Here is a 12711-nt window from a genome sequence, read left to right on the forward strand (position 1 = left end):
AATTTTGAACAGAACGAGTTTTACTCCAACAATTTCCTGATCTACAGCAAAGTTTTCGTAGTAAACAGAAATGTAATGGAATAGCAAATGGAAATAATAATAATGGAAATGTAATGGAATAGCAAAATTTCAAAAAGTCTCATTTTTCAGTTTCAAAGTCTTACTTGAGCAAGACCTGGACTGTTACCAGTGCTTCAGGCATTGGCTTTTGTGTTTGTGAATGGTCATATTTTTGTATATGTTGCAAAAAACAGCAGTAGTCCCCTATCATGTTGGGATTCCTGTGGCCTAGATCTATTCTCCATTGTAGAAATATCTTTATGGAACCGCTCTCCACGTTCGTCACTTATGTTTCCCAAATTGGGTGGGAAAAAGTCAAGATGGGAATGTAAGAAATTAATTTTCAATCACATTTGGCAGCCAAGTTGTTCATATGCTATAAGCCTGTTGTCTACTAATTCAACAGAGTTTTCAGCTCGTCTTCCCAAGGAAGTTCTGCACGACTAGCACAAGTACATCCCAAGCTGCAAGGTCCAGAGGGTTGAGTTTTGTTCTGAATGTGTCATGGCATTAGTTTGTTGATTTCAGGGCCAATAAAAATTCCAACCTTTATTTTAGCCTCACTTTTCAGTCTGCTAAACTTCTCCTTCATATACTGGAAACCATTTCCGTCACGATCAAGTGCAATTACAACATTTTTCATTAAAACAAGTTTAATGTGAAGCGGTGGAAGATAAACTTGAAGTCGATCGACCAGTGATTTGTGTTGTATATTGTATTGACCAACTGTGTGCTCGACTCTGAGAGGCCACTGTCTCATTTTGTAATGATCGTTGTCATCACGGCTATTCCATAGGTATATGCTTTGTGTACCCTAACTGTATGCCAAGCAGCAATGCTACCACTTTCAGGTCAGTACAAATTTTCCATTTATGTTCTGAGTATTTGATCATTTCCAATTAGCCTCCATTCATCAGGAACCATCTATAACTCCATCATAAGACCAATTACATCAGTACAGAAACAGACATCGCTTTCCATTGCATAGTATGCAGCTAACTTAGTGTGTTGATGACAAAAGTGTGAAGTTTTGGTGCCGGACAGGTCTGGGTATGTCCATTGGAATATTTCCAATATATAATACATTAATATTATAACTGAATAGGCTTAACGTGTATAACTTAAAATCTAGACGTGTCTGGCAAAGTCCGAGTTCATATTTGGAATCAGCGTGTTCATTTTAGTATAAGTCATATGTTTTTCTCTCAGTAGCTAAATCATTGTTGCATGGTGTTACCTATCACAACTAGTGCAGGACCCAACAAGAGGAGAGACGCTTTTTGGCCTAATTTTAATAAATAAACTTGGCACATTGTTAAAAGGGCAGGTTGAGGGACATCTTGGTAATAGTGCCACTAGAGATGAGCGAATAGTATTCGATCGAATACCTCGCTCCCATAGGAATGCGTGTAAGCGGCCGAACACCAAGGGTTTAAGCGCAGTGAATATTTGATGCGCTTCACCCCTTGGTGTTCGACCGCTTACACGCATTCCTATGGAAGTGAGGCATTTGATCGAATAATATTCGCTCAACATTAGCGACCACAACATAATAAGTTTTCTTGTACACATTAAGAAGATATTCAATAGAGAGGGTGCAAAAACACTAAACTTCAGGAAGGCCAATTTTAACCAGCTGAGAGAGCAGCTTAGCAGCATAAACTGGGACAATGTCCTAAAAGCAATAGGAACACAAACAAAATGGGACATCTTCAAAAACATTCTAAATAGGATCATTAAAACACATATACTCTATGAGAATAAGTGGGCCAGAAATCATAGAAAACGATTACGGCTAACAGTAAGGAGTGCAATGAGGGATAAAATGGAAGCATTTAAAGTACTAAAACAAGAAAGTAGCGACACAGCATTAAAAAACTATAAGAAGAAAACTAAATTGTGCAAAAGACAAATAAAGCAGGTGAAGATTGAGGCTGAGAGGAAAAATTGCCAAGGAAAATAAAAATAATCAAAATTATTCTTCAATTATTATTAATAATAATAATAATAATAATAATAAATTTTATTTATATAGCCCCAACATATTCCGCAGCACTGTACAATTTGTAGGGTTCAAATACAGACAAAAAGATACATTACATAAATTATAAGAGAATAAAAAACTGATGATGTGGGCCTCTCAAAAATAATCTGGGTGTAATGGTGGAGGAGGATAAGGAAAAACTATTACATGCCATCTTCTCTACGGTGTTTACACAAGAAAATCCATTGGCCAGCAACATGATTAGGGGTAATGTTAACGCTCAATTAAATGTCACTTGTTTAATCCAGGAAGAAGTGCGGCGCCGCCTGCAAAACACTAAAATAAAGAAATCCCTGGTCCAGATGGAATACACCCCCGAGTTCTGAGGGAATTAAGCATGGTGATAGATAGACCCTTGTATCTAATATTTAAGGATTCAGTAATGACTGGGTCTGTTCCACAGGATTGGCGCATAGCAAATGTGGTGCCAATTTTCAAAAAGGGGTCTAAAATTGAACCTAAGGGGCAACATGGTGGCTCAGTGGTTAGCACTGCAGCCTTGCAGTGCTGGAGTCCTGGGTTCGAATCCCACCAGGGAACGACATCTGCAAGGAGTTTGTATGTTCTCCCCTTGTTTGCATGGATTTCATCCCATTCTTCAAAAACATACTTAAAGAGGACCTTTCACCACTTTTGGGCACATGCAGTGTTATATACTGCTGGAAAGCTGACAGTGCGCTGAATTCAGCGCACTGTCGGCTTTCCCGATCTGTGCCTGGTGTAAAGAGCTTACGGTGCCGGTACCGTAGTGCTCTATGGTCAGAAGGGCGTTTCTGACCATTAGCCAGAGACGTCCTTCTGCCTCGCGGCGCCAATCGCGCTGTGCTGTGGAGCAGGGAGGAACGCCCCCTCCCGCTCCTGATAATGCTGGTCTATGGACGAGCTGTGTGAGCAGAGGGAGGGGGCGTTCCTCCCGGCTCCACAGCACAGCGCGATAGGCGCCGTGAGGCAGAAGGACGTCTCTGGCTAATGGTCAGAAACGCCCTTCTGACCATAGAGCACTACGGTACCGGCACCGTAAGCTCTTTACACCGGGCACAGATCGGGAAAGCCGACAGTGCGCTGAATTCAGCGCACTGTCAGCTTTCCAGCAGTATATAACACTGCATGTGCCCAAAAGTGGTGAAAGGTCCTCTTTAAATGAAAGAGGGGGGAAAAAAGTACATTGTGATCCCTATATGGGGCTCACAATCTACATTAAAAAAAAAAAGAAAATGGAAACTAGAGGCCAGTAAGTTTAACTTCTGTGGTGGGTAAGATATTTGAGGGCTTTCTAAGAGAGGCTATCCTGGAGTACCTCAATGTAAATAATCTTAAATTTTGCTGTCTATTTGAGCCCCCTTAACAGTGTGGAGGATCATTCCGTGCAGCCTTTCAATTGCGTGATCATTTTTTCTTTATTATATTACAATTCTGGTTTGAGCGGTGACTTCTGTGAACTTTGGAAAACATAAGCATTCGGGGTAGCAACTGGCTCACTGATAGGAAACAGAGGGTACTTGTTAATGTTAAATATTCAGACTGGGTCACAGTCACCGTAGGGGGGGGGGGGGGGGCACAGGGGTCAGTATTGGGCCCTGTACTGTTTAATATCTTTAGGAATGACCTAGTAGAGGGTTTACAAAGCAGGGTGTCCATATTTGCAGATGATACTAAACTTTGTAAGGAACTACACTTCCACCTGAATCAGAATAATCATGAAGTACCTCCAAAAGAAAATTGGCAAAATTAAAAATCGATTTTATTGATATACATTAAAATCCCAGGTAATTGGAAATAACTCAATATAATAATTAACACCACACTCCCCTAATGTCCAAATAAAAAAATCGACTCACTGATATACTAGTAAATAACTGAGTATTTAAACTCAAGAATAGGGTATCCTGGTATAATTGTTTTTCTTCCGAGAATAAACCTGAGATCTCAGCTATCTTATTGCTGGAGATAAGTTTTATTGTTTCAGTTGGTCTTTTTGTCTATAACTTTTTAAGACCAAAAACGCACTCACCCAGTAAGGATAAGAGGTTTATTTTGGGAAGGAAAACAATTATACCAGGATACCCTATTCTTGAGTTTAAAGAGGACCTTTCATCAGATTGGGCACAGGCAGTTCTATATACTGCTGGAAAGCCGACATTGCGCTAAATTCAGCGCACTATTGGCTTTCCCGATCTGTGCCCCGGGTAAAGCGCTATCGGTCCCGGTACTGTAGCTGTTTACAGTCAGAAGGGCGTTTCTGAGAGTAAGTCAGGTACGTCCTTCTCCACAGCAGCGCCTATCACGCTGTATAGTGTGAGGAAGGAGGAACGCCCAACATAGAAGGGGATTCTTTACTGTAATAACAGCGAGGCTCTGGAACTCTCTGCCCAGGAAGTGGTGATGGTGGATTAATTGAACAAGTTCAAAGAGGGTCTGGATGCCTTTCTTGCGATTATTGGTTATCGACTGTAGATTATAAGGACACGTTGATCCAGGGTTTTTATACTGACTGCCAGAGTGAAGTCGGGAAGGAATTCTTTGACCTGTAATGGGGCAATTGGCATGAGCCTCATGGTTTTTTTTTTGCCTTCTCTGGATCAACACTGTAGGGGACTGTAGGGTTATAGGTTGGACTTGATGGACTAATGTCTTCATCCAACCTCATTTAATGTAACTATGTTTGTTTTTTCCCCATCTGCATTTAATTCAGTTTTAGAAGAATGATGCAAAGATGGAAGGAAGAATCACATTACTAAAAATGGCTTAACTTATCACAAAAAAGGAAGAAGGGAATGTGGGCATGCATGCTTACAGTTTAGCTGGCCCATGTTCCTTCTTGTGCCATTTTCTTTTTTTCTTTTTTTTTTTTTAAGTTAAAGAGGTTGTCCTGACTAAACAATGATTTCTAAATTAGGCCATGCTCCAGTGTCCTCCCAGTTGGCTGCCTTCTAATTGTTGAATTTCTCGGCGGCTGTGATATCCCACTTCCCTTCTGCTGAGGCCGCTGATTGGCCTGACTGCTCACATGACTGCTGAGACGAGCCTCAGCTCTCAGCAGCCTCAGGAGGAGAATCGGGGATGCCACAGGTAGTGACATCCCCAGTTCCCTTCTTGAGGCTGCCGATTGGCCTCAGCGGTCATGTGACCTCATGGTTTTATATGGCTTTGTGTCTGTTTGAAAAGTGATGGATAAGTGGCTTTTAAAAGTATATCCACCAAAAATTATCCCTTTTAAGGGAGTACCAATGTTGCACTGATATTGGAAAAGCAGTGGTTGGGTTTTATTTTTTTGCAGTGGCAAATGCAAAATTTGAGGAAAAATTGGTGGTACACTGTCAATGTGTTTGCCACATGGAAAGTGATGTGCTAAAAAATAGACTTTATAAAAAAAAAAAGCCATCCAAAATTATCCATTTATGGGGCAGTTGCAGATTTTCCTGATACAATTGTGGTACCCAATCAGCGTGCCTGGCCTGCTAGCTGAAAAAGCTAGAATATCTTCTGAAATGCAAAGCATTGTAATGGCCATGAGAAAGTCACTTGGGAACCAGAAAAGTACCTGCAAGTCATTTATTCCCATGTGGGAGAACATGCAGCATCAAGGCAGTACAATTGAAAGAATTTATAGAAACATCAGTGTGGCTAGCTACCATGTGAAATATAATAAAGAATTGAGTGTAGAAAAAAAATAGCAACAATTGCCCCTTTATGCGTGCACATGTGGCACCATGGAGTGAATGGCTCACCTTCAGTGTGTCTAGTCTTTCAGTTAAAATAGCTGGATATCTTCCAAAAGTAATTATGAGGTTGTTGTTTTTTTTTCTTGCTCTTATTGTTATCTGCTCCATTGTTTCTGGGGTAGGCTGCATGCAATAATCATTCCCTGTATAGAGCTGCTCAAACTAATGGTCAGCAGGTGCCAAAGTGCCACTTAATGTGTGCTTACTAGAGATGAGCGAACAGTGTTCTATCGAACACATGTTCGATCGGATATCAGGGTGTTCGCCATGTTCGAATCGAATCGAACACCACGTGGTAAAGTGCGCCAAAATTCGATTCCCCTCCCACCTTCCCTGGCGTCTTTTTTGCACCAATAACAGCGCAGGGGAGGTGGGACAGGAACTACGACACTGGGGGCATTGAAAAAAATTGGAAAAAGTCATTGGCTGCCGAAATCAGGTGACCTCCATTTTAGACGAATAGTGGATTTCAAATCCGGGTCATATGAGAATGTGAACTTTGTGACTATGAGACAGGGATAGCTGTACAGGCAGGGATAGCTAGGGATAACCTTTATTTAGGGGGGAATGTTATTAAAAATAACTTTTTGGGGCTCTATCGGGTGTGTAATTGTGATTTTTGTGAGATAAACTTTTTCCCATAGGGATGCATTGGCCAGCGCTGATTGGCCGAATTCCGTACTCTGGCCAATCAGTGCTGGCCAATGCATTCTATTAGCTTGATGAAGCAGAGTGTGCACAAGGGTTCAAGCGCACCCTCGGCTCTGATGTAGCAGAGCCGAGGCTGCACAAGGGTTCAAGCGCACCCTCGGCTCTGATGTAGGAGGGCCGAGGGTGCACTTGAACCCTTGTGCACCCTCAGCTCTGCTACATCAGAGCCGAGGGTGCGCTTGAACCCTTGTGCACACTCTGCTTCATCAAGCTAATAGAATGCATTGGCCAGCGCTGATTGGCCAATGTATTCTATTAGCCTGATGAAGTAGAGCTGAATGTGTGTGCTAAGCACACACATTCAGCTCTACTTCATCGGGCTAATAGAATGCATTGGCCAGCGCTGATTGGCCAGAGTACGGAACTCGACCAATCAGCGCTGGCTCTGCTGGAGGAGGCGGAGTCTAAGATCGCTCCACACCAGTCTCCATTCAGGTCCGACCTTAGACTCCGCCTCCTCCGGCAGAGCCAGCGCTGATTGGCCGAAGGCTGGCCAATGCATTCCTATGCGAATGCAGAGACTTAGCAGTGCTGAGTCAGTTTTGCTCAACTACACATCTGATGCACACTCGGCACTGCTACATCAGATGTAGCAATCTGATGTAGCAGAGCCGAGGGTGCACTAGAACCCCTGTGCAAACTCAGTTCACGCTAATAGAATGCATTGGCCAGCGCTGATTGGCCAATGCATTCTATTAGCCCGATGAAGTAGAGCTGAATGTGTGTGCTAAGCACACACATTCAGCACTGCTTCATCACGCCAATACAATGCATTAGCCAGTGCTGATTGGCCAGAGTACGGAATTCGGCCAATCAGCGCTGGCTCTGCTGGAGGAGGCGGAGTCTAAGGTCGGACCTGAATGGAGACTGGTGTGGAGCGATCTTAGACTCCGCCTCCTCCAGCAGAGCCAGCGCTGATTGGTCGAGTTCCGTACTCTGGCCAATCAGCGCTGGCCAATGCATTCTATTAGCCCGATGAAGTAGAGCTGAATGTGTGTGCTTAGCACACACATTCAGCTCTACTTCATCAGGCTAATAGAATACATTGGCCAATCAGCGCTGGCCAATGCATTCTATTAGCTTGATGAAGCAGAGTGTGCACAAGGGTTCAAGCGCACCCTCGGCTCTGATGTAGCAGAGCCGAGGCTGCACAAGGGTTCAAGTGCACCCTCGGCTCTCCTACATCAGAGCCGAGGGTGCGCTTGAACCCTTGTGCAGCCTCGGCTCTGCTACATCAGAGCCGAGGGTGCGCTTGAACCCTTGTGCACACTCTGCTTCATCAAGCTAATAGAATGCATTGGCCAGCGCTGATTGGCCAATGTATTCTATTAGCCTGATGAAGTAGAGCTGAATGTGTGTGCTAAGCACACACATTCAGCTCTACTTCATCGGGCTAATAGAATGCATTGGCCAGCACTGATTGGCCAGAGTACGGAATTCGTCCAATCAGCGCTGGCCAATGCATTCTATTAGCCCGATGAAGTAGAGCTGAATGTGTGTGCTAAGCACACACATTCAGCACTGCTTCATCACGCCAATACAATGCATTAGCCAGTGCTGATTGGCCAGAGTACGGAATTCGGCCAATCAGCGCTGGCTCTGCTGGAGGAGGCGGAGTCTAAGATCGCTCCACACCAGTCTCCATTCAGGTCCGACCTTAGACTCCGCCTCCTCCAGCAGAGCCAGCGCTGATTGGCCGAATTCCGTACTCTGGCCAATCAGCACTGGCTAATGCATTGTATTGGCTTGATGAAGCAGTGCTGAATGTGTGTGCTTAGCACACACATTCAGCTCTACTTCATCGGGCTAATAGAATGCATTGGCCAGCGCTGATTGGCCGAATTCCGTACTCTGGCCAATCAGCACTGGCTAATGCATTGTATTGGCTTGATGAAGCAGTGCTGAATGTGTGTGCTTAGCACACACATTCAGCTCTACTTCATCGGGCTAATAGAATGCATTGGCCAGCGCTGATTGGCCGAATTCCGTACTCTGGCCAATCAGCACTGGCTAATGCATTGTATTGGCTTGATGAAGCAGTGCTGAATGTGTGTGCTTAGCACACACATTCAGCTCTACTTCATCGGGCTAATAGAATGCATTGGCCAGCGCTGATTGGCCGAATTCCGTACTCTGGCCAATCAGCACTGGCTAATGCATTGTATTGGCTTGATGAAGCAGTGCTGAATGTGTGTGCTTAGCACACACATTCAGCTCTACTTCATCGGGCTAATAGAATGCATTGGCCAATCAGCGCTGGCCAATGCATTCTATTAGCGTGAACTGAGTTTGCACAGGGGTTCTAGTGCACCCTCGGCTCTGCTACATCAGATTGCTACATCTGATGTAGCAGTGCCGAGTGTGCATCAGATGTGTAGTTGAGCAAAACTGACTCAGCACTGCTAAGTCTGCATTCGCATAGGAATGCATTGGCCAGCCTTCGGCCAATCAGCGCTGGCTCTGCCGGAGGAGGCGGAGTCTAAGGTCGGACCTGAATGGAGACTGGTGTGGAGCTATCTTAGACTCCGCCTCCTCCAGCAGAGCCAGCGCTGATTGGTCGAGTTCCGTACTCTGGCCAATCAGCACTGGCCAATGCATTTCTATGGGGAAAAGTTAGCTTGCGAAAATCGCAAACTGACAGGGATTTCCATGAAATAAAGTGACTTTTATGCCCCCAGACATGCTTCCCCTGCTGTCCCAGTGTCATTCCAGGGTGTTGGTATCATTTCCTGGGGTGTCATAGTGGACTTGGTGACCCTCCAGACACGAATTTGGGTTTCCCCCTTAACGAGTTTATGTTCCCCATAGACTATAATGGGGTTCGAAACCCATTCGAACACTCGAACAGTGAGCGGCTGTTCGAATCGAATTTCGAACCTCGAACATTTTAGTGTTCGCTCATCTCTAGTGCTTACAGCCAATAAATGAGGGAGGAGGGAGTGTAAGCAATGGCTTTCCCTGGTGAAGTTAGGATGGGAAATGGTCCAGCGTGGAGGAACTGGAGGAGGTAGATGGACATTTTCAAGGAAAGCCCCACTTGGTGATATCAAGTAGGGACAGCTTTCCTAGAGAAATAATGGTGGGCTAGGTAATCTCCATTGAGACTGTGCACATTCATCAGCTGGTGAAACACATGGGAATCCACTAAGTGGAGGAGGAGGAGAAGCAGAGGGAAATGGTAATGATAATGACCATGTGCTAGGTGTAGATGTGGAGAGTAGGGATAGTATTTTTTTTACTCACTTTCCCTTCCAGTGCCACTGCCAATTCTATATTTTCAAATGAGCTGGTGAAGCCATATCATATGACTATGGAGAGACCCAGTTCCTACACATATGTGTATAGCTGTTTTATACATCCTTTAAAATAAAATTAAAGGCTTATCCTGCAATGTTAAAATATTGTTTCACTTGTCTTTCTATTATATCGGAGGAATGTTTGGTGAGCATTTTCATACATTTTATTAATTCATACTGTATATTAATTAGAATCTAATAGAAAACAGGTTCTAAATTTTATACTTGGAACCTTCTAAGTTGTTGCCAGTGAAAATCCATACACATTTGTAATGCCAGTATCTACAGATGTAGAAGTTCCTAATGGGGGTGAGGAGTATCACTTCAAATAGCTGTATCTCTAGTTTTATACTACCTAGAACACTTAATATGCCATCAAGATCCCAGATTTAGCCATAACTTTAAAGGATATTTGTAAGTAGAGATGAGCGAACAGTGTTCTATCGAACACATGTTCGATCGGATATCAGGGTGTTCGCCATGTTCGAATCGAATCGAACACCGCGTGGTAAAGTGCGCCAAAATTCGATTCCCCTCCCACCTTCCCTGGCGCCTTTTTTGCACCAATAACAGCGCAGGGGAGGTGGGACAGGAACTACGACACTGGGGGCATTGAAAAAAATTGGAAAAAGTCATTGGCTGCCGAAATCAGGTGACCTCCATTTTAGACGAATAGTGGATTTCAAATCCGGGTCATATGAGAATGTGAACTTTGTGACTATGAGACAGGGATAGCTGTACAGGCAGGGATAGCTAGGGATAACCTTTATTTAGGGGGGAATGTTATTAAAAATAACTTTTTGGGGCTCTATCGGGTGTGTAATTGTGATTTTTGTGAGATAAACTTTTTCCCATAGGGATGCATTGGCCAGCGCTGATTGGCCGAATTCCGTACTCTGGCCAATCAGTGCTGGCCAATGCATTCTATTAGCTTGATGAAGCAGAGTGTGCACAAGGGTTCAAGCGCACCCTCGGCTCTGATGTAGCAGAGCCGAGGCTGCACAAGGGTTCAAGCGCACCCTCGGCTCTGATGTAGGAGAGCCGAGGGTGCACTTGAACCCTTGTGCACCCTCAGCTCTGCTACATCAGAGCCGAGGGTGCGCTTGAACCCTTGTGCACACTCTGCTTCATCAAGCTAATAGAATGCATTGGCCAGCGCTGATTGGCTAATGTATTCTATTAGCCTGATGAAGTAGAGCTGAATGTGTGTGCTAAGCACACACATTCAGCTCTACTTCATCGGGCTAATAGAATGCATTGGCCAGCGCTGATTGGCCAGAGTACGGAACTCGACCAATCAGCGCTGGCTCTGCTGGAGGAGGCGGAGTCTAAGATCGCTCCACACCAGTCTCCATTCAGGTCCGACCTTAGACTCCACCTCCTCCGGCAGAGCCAGCGCTGATTGGCCGAAGGCTGGCCAATGCATTCCTATGCGAATGCAGAGACTTAGCAGTGCTGAGTCAGTTTTGCTCAACTACACATCTGATGCACACTCGGCACTGCTACATCAGATGTAGCAATCTGATGTAGCAGAGCCGAGGGTGCACTAGAACCCCTGTGCAAACTCAGTTCACGCTAATAGAATGCATTGGCCAGCGCTGATTGGCCAATGCATTCTATTAGCCCGATGAAGTAGAGCTGAATGTGTGTGCTAAGCACACACATTCAGCACTGCTTCATCACGCCAATACAATGCATTAGCCAGTGCTGATTGGCCAGAGTACGGAATTCGGCCAATCAGCGCTGGCCAATGCATTCTATTAGCCCGATGAAGTAGAGCTGAATGTGTGTGCTAAGCACACACATTCAGCACTGCTTCATCACGCCAATACAATGCATTAGCCAGTGCTGATTGGCCAGAGTACGGAATTCAGCCAATCAGCGCTGGCTCTGCTGGAGGAGGCGGAGTCTAAGGTCGGACCTGAATGGAGACTGGTGTGGAGCGATCTTAGACTCCGCCTCCTCCAGCAGAGCCAGCGCTGATTGGCCGAATTCCGTACTCTGGCCAATCAGCACTGGCTAATGCATTGTATTGGCGTGATGAAGCAGTGCTGAATGTGTGTGCTTAGCACACACATTCAGCTATACTTCATCGGGCTAATAGAATGCATTGGCCAATCAGCGCTGGCCAATGCATTCTATTAGCGTGAACTGAGTTTGCACAGGGGTTCTAGTGCACCCTCGGCTCTGCTACATCAGATTGCTACATCTGATGTAGCAGTGCCGAGTGTGCATCAGATGTGTAGTTGAGCAAAACTGACTCAGCACTGCTAAGTCTCTGCATTCGCATAGGAATGCATTGGCCAGCCTTCGGCCAATCAGCGCTGGCTCTGCCGGAGGAGGCGGAGTCTAAGGTCGGACCTGAATGGAGACTGGTGTGGAGCGATCTTAGACTCCGCCTCCTCCAGCAGAGCCAGCGCTGATTGGTCGAGTTCCGTACTCTGGCCAATCAGCACTGGCCAATGCATTTCTATGGGGAAAAGTTAGCTTGCGAAAATCGCAAACTGACAGGGATTTCCATGAAATAAAGTGACTTTTATGCCCCCAGACATGCTTCCCCTGCTGTCCCAGTGTCATTCCAGGGTGTTGGTATCATTTCCTGGGGTGTCATAGTGGACTTGGTGACCCTCCAGACACGAATTTGGGTTTCCCCCTTAACGAGTTTATGTTCCCCATAGACTATAATGGGGTTCGAAACCCATTCGAACACTCGAACAGTGAGCGGCTGTTCGAATCGAATTTCGAACCTCGAACATTTTAGTGTTCGCTCATCTCTATTTGTAAGGCTAAGCCTCCACATAGCAGACCACAGCAAAAAAGCACTGTGGGAAAAACTGTAGCCTCGTTCTTGCATGACCACTATCAACTAGACAAAGGG

Source organism: Leptodactylus fuscus, chromosome 7, assembly GCF_031893055.1.
Source record: "Leptodactylus fuscus isolate aLepFus1 chromosome 7, aLepFus1.hap2, whole genome shotgun sequence".
Lineage (NCBI taxonomy): Eukaryota > Metazoa > Chordata > Amphibia > Anura > Leptodactylidae > Leptodactylus > Leptodactylus fuscus.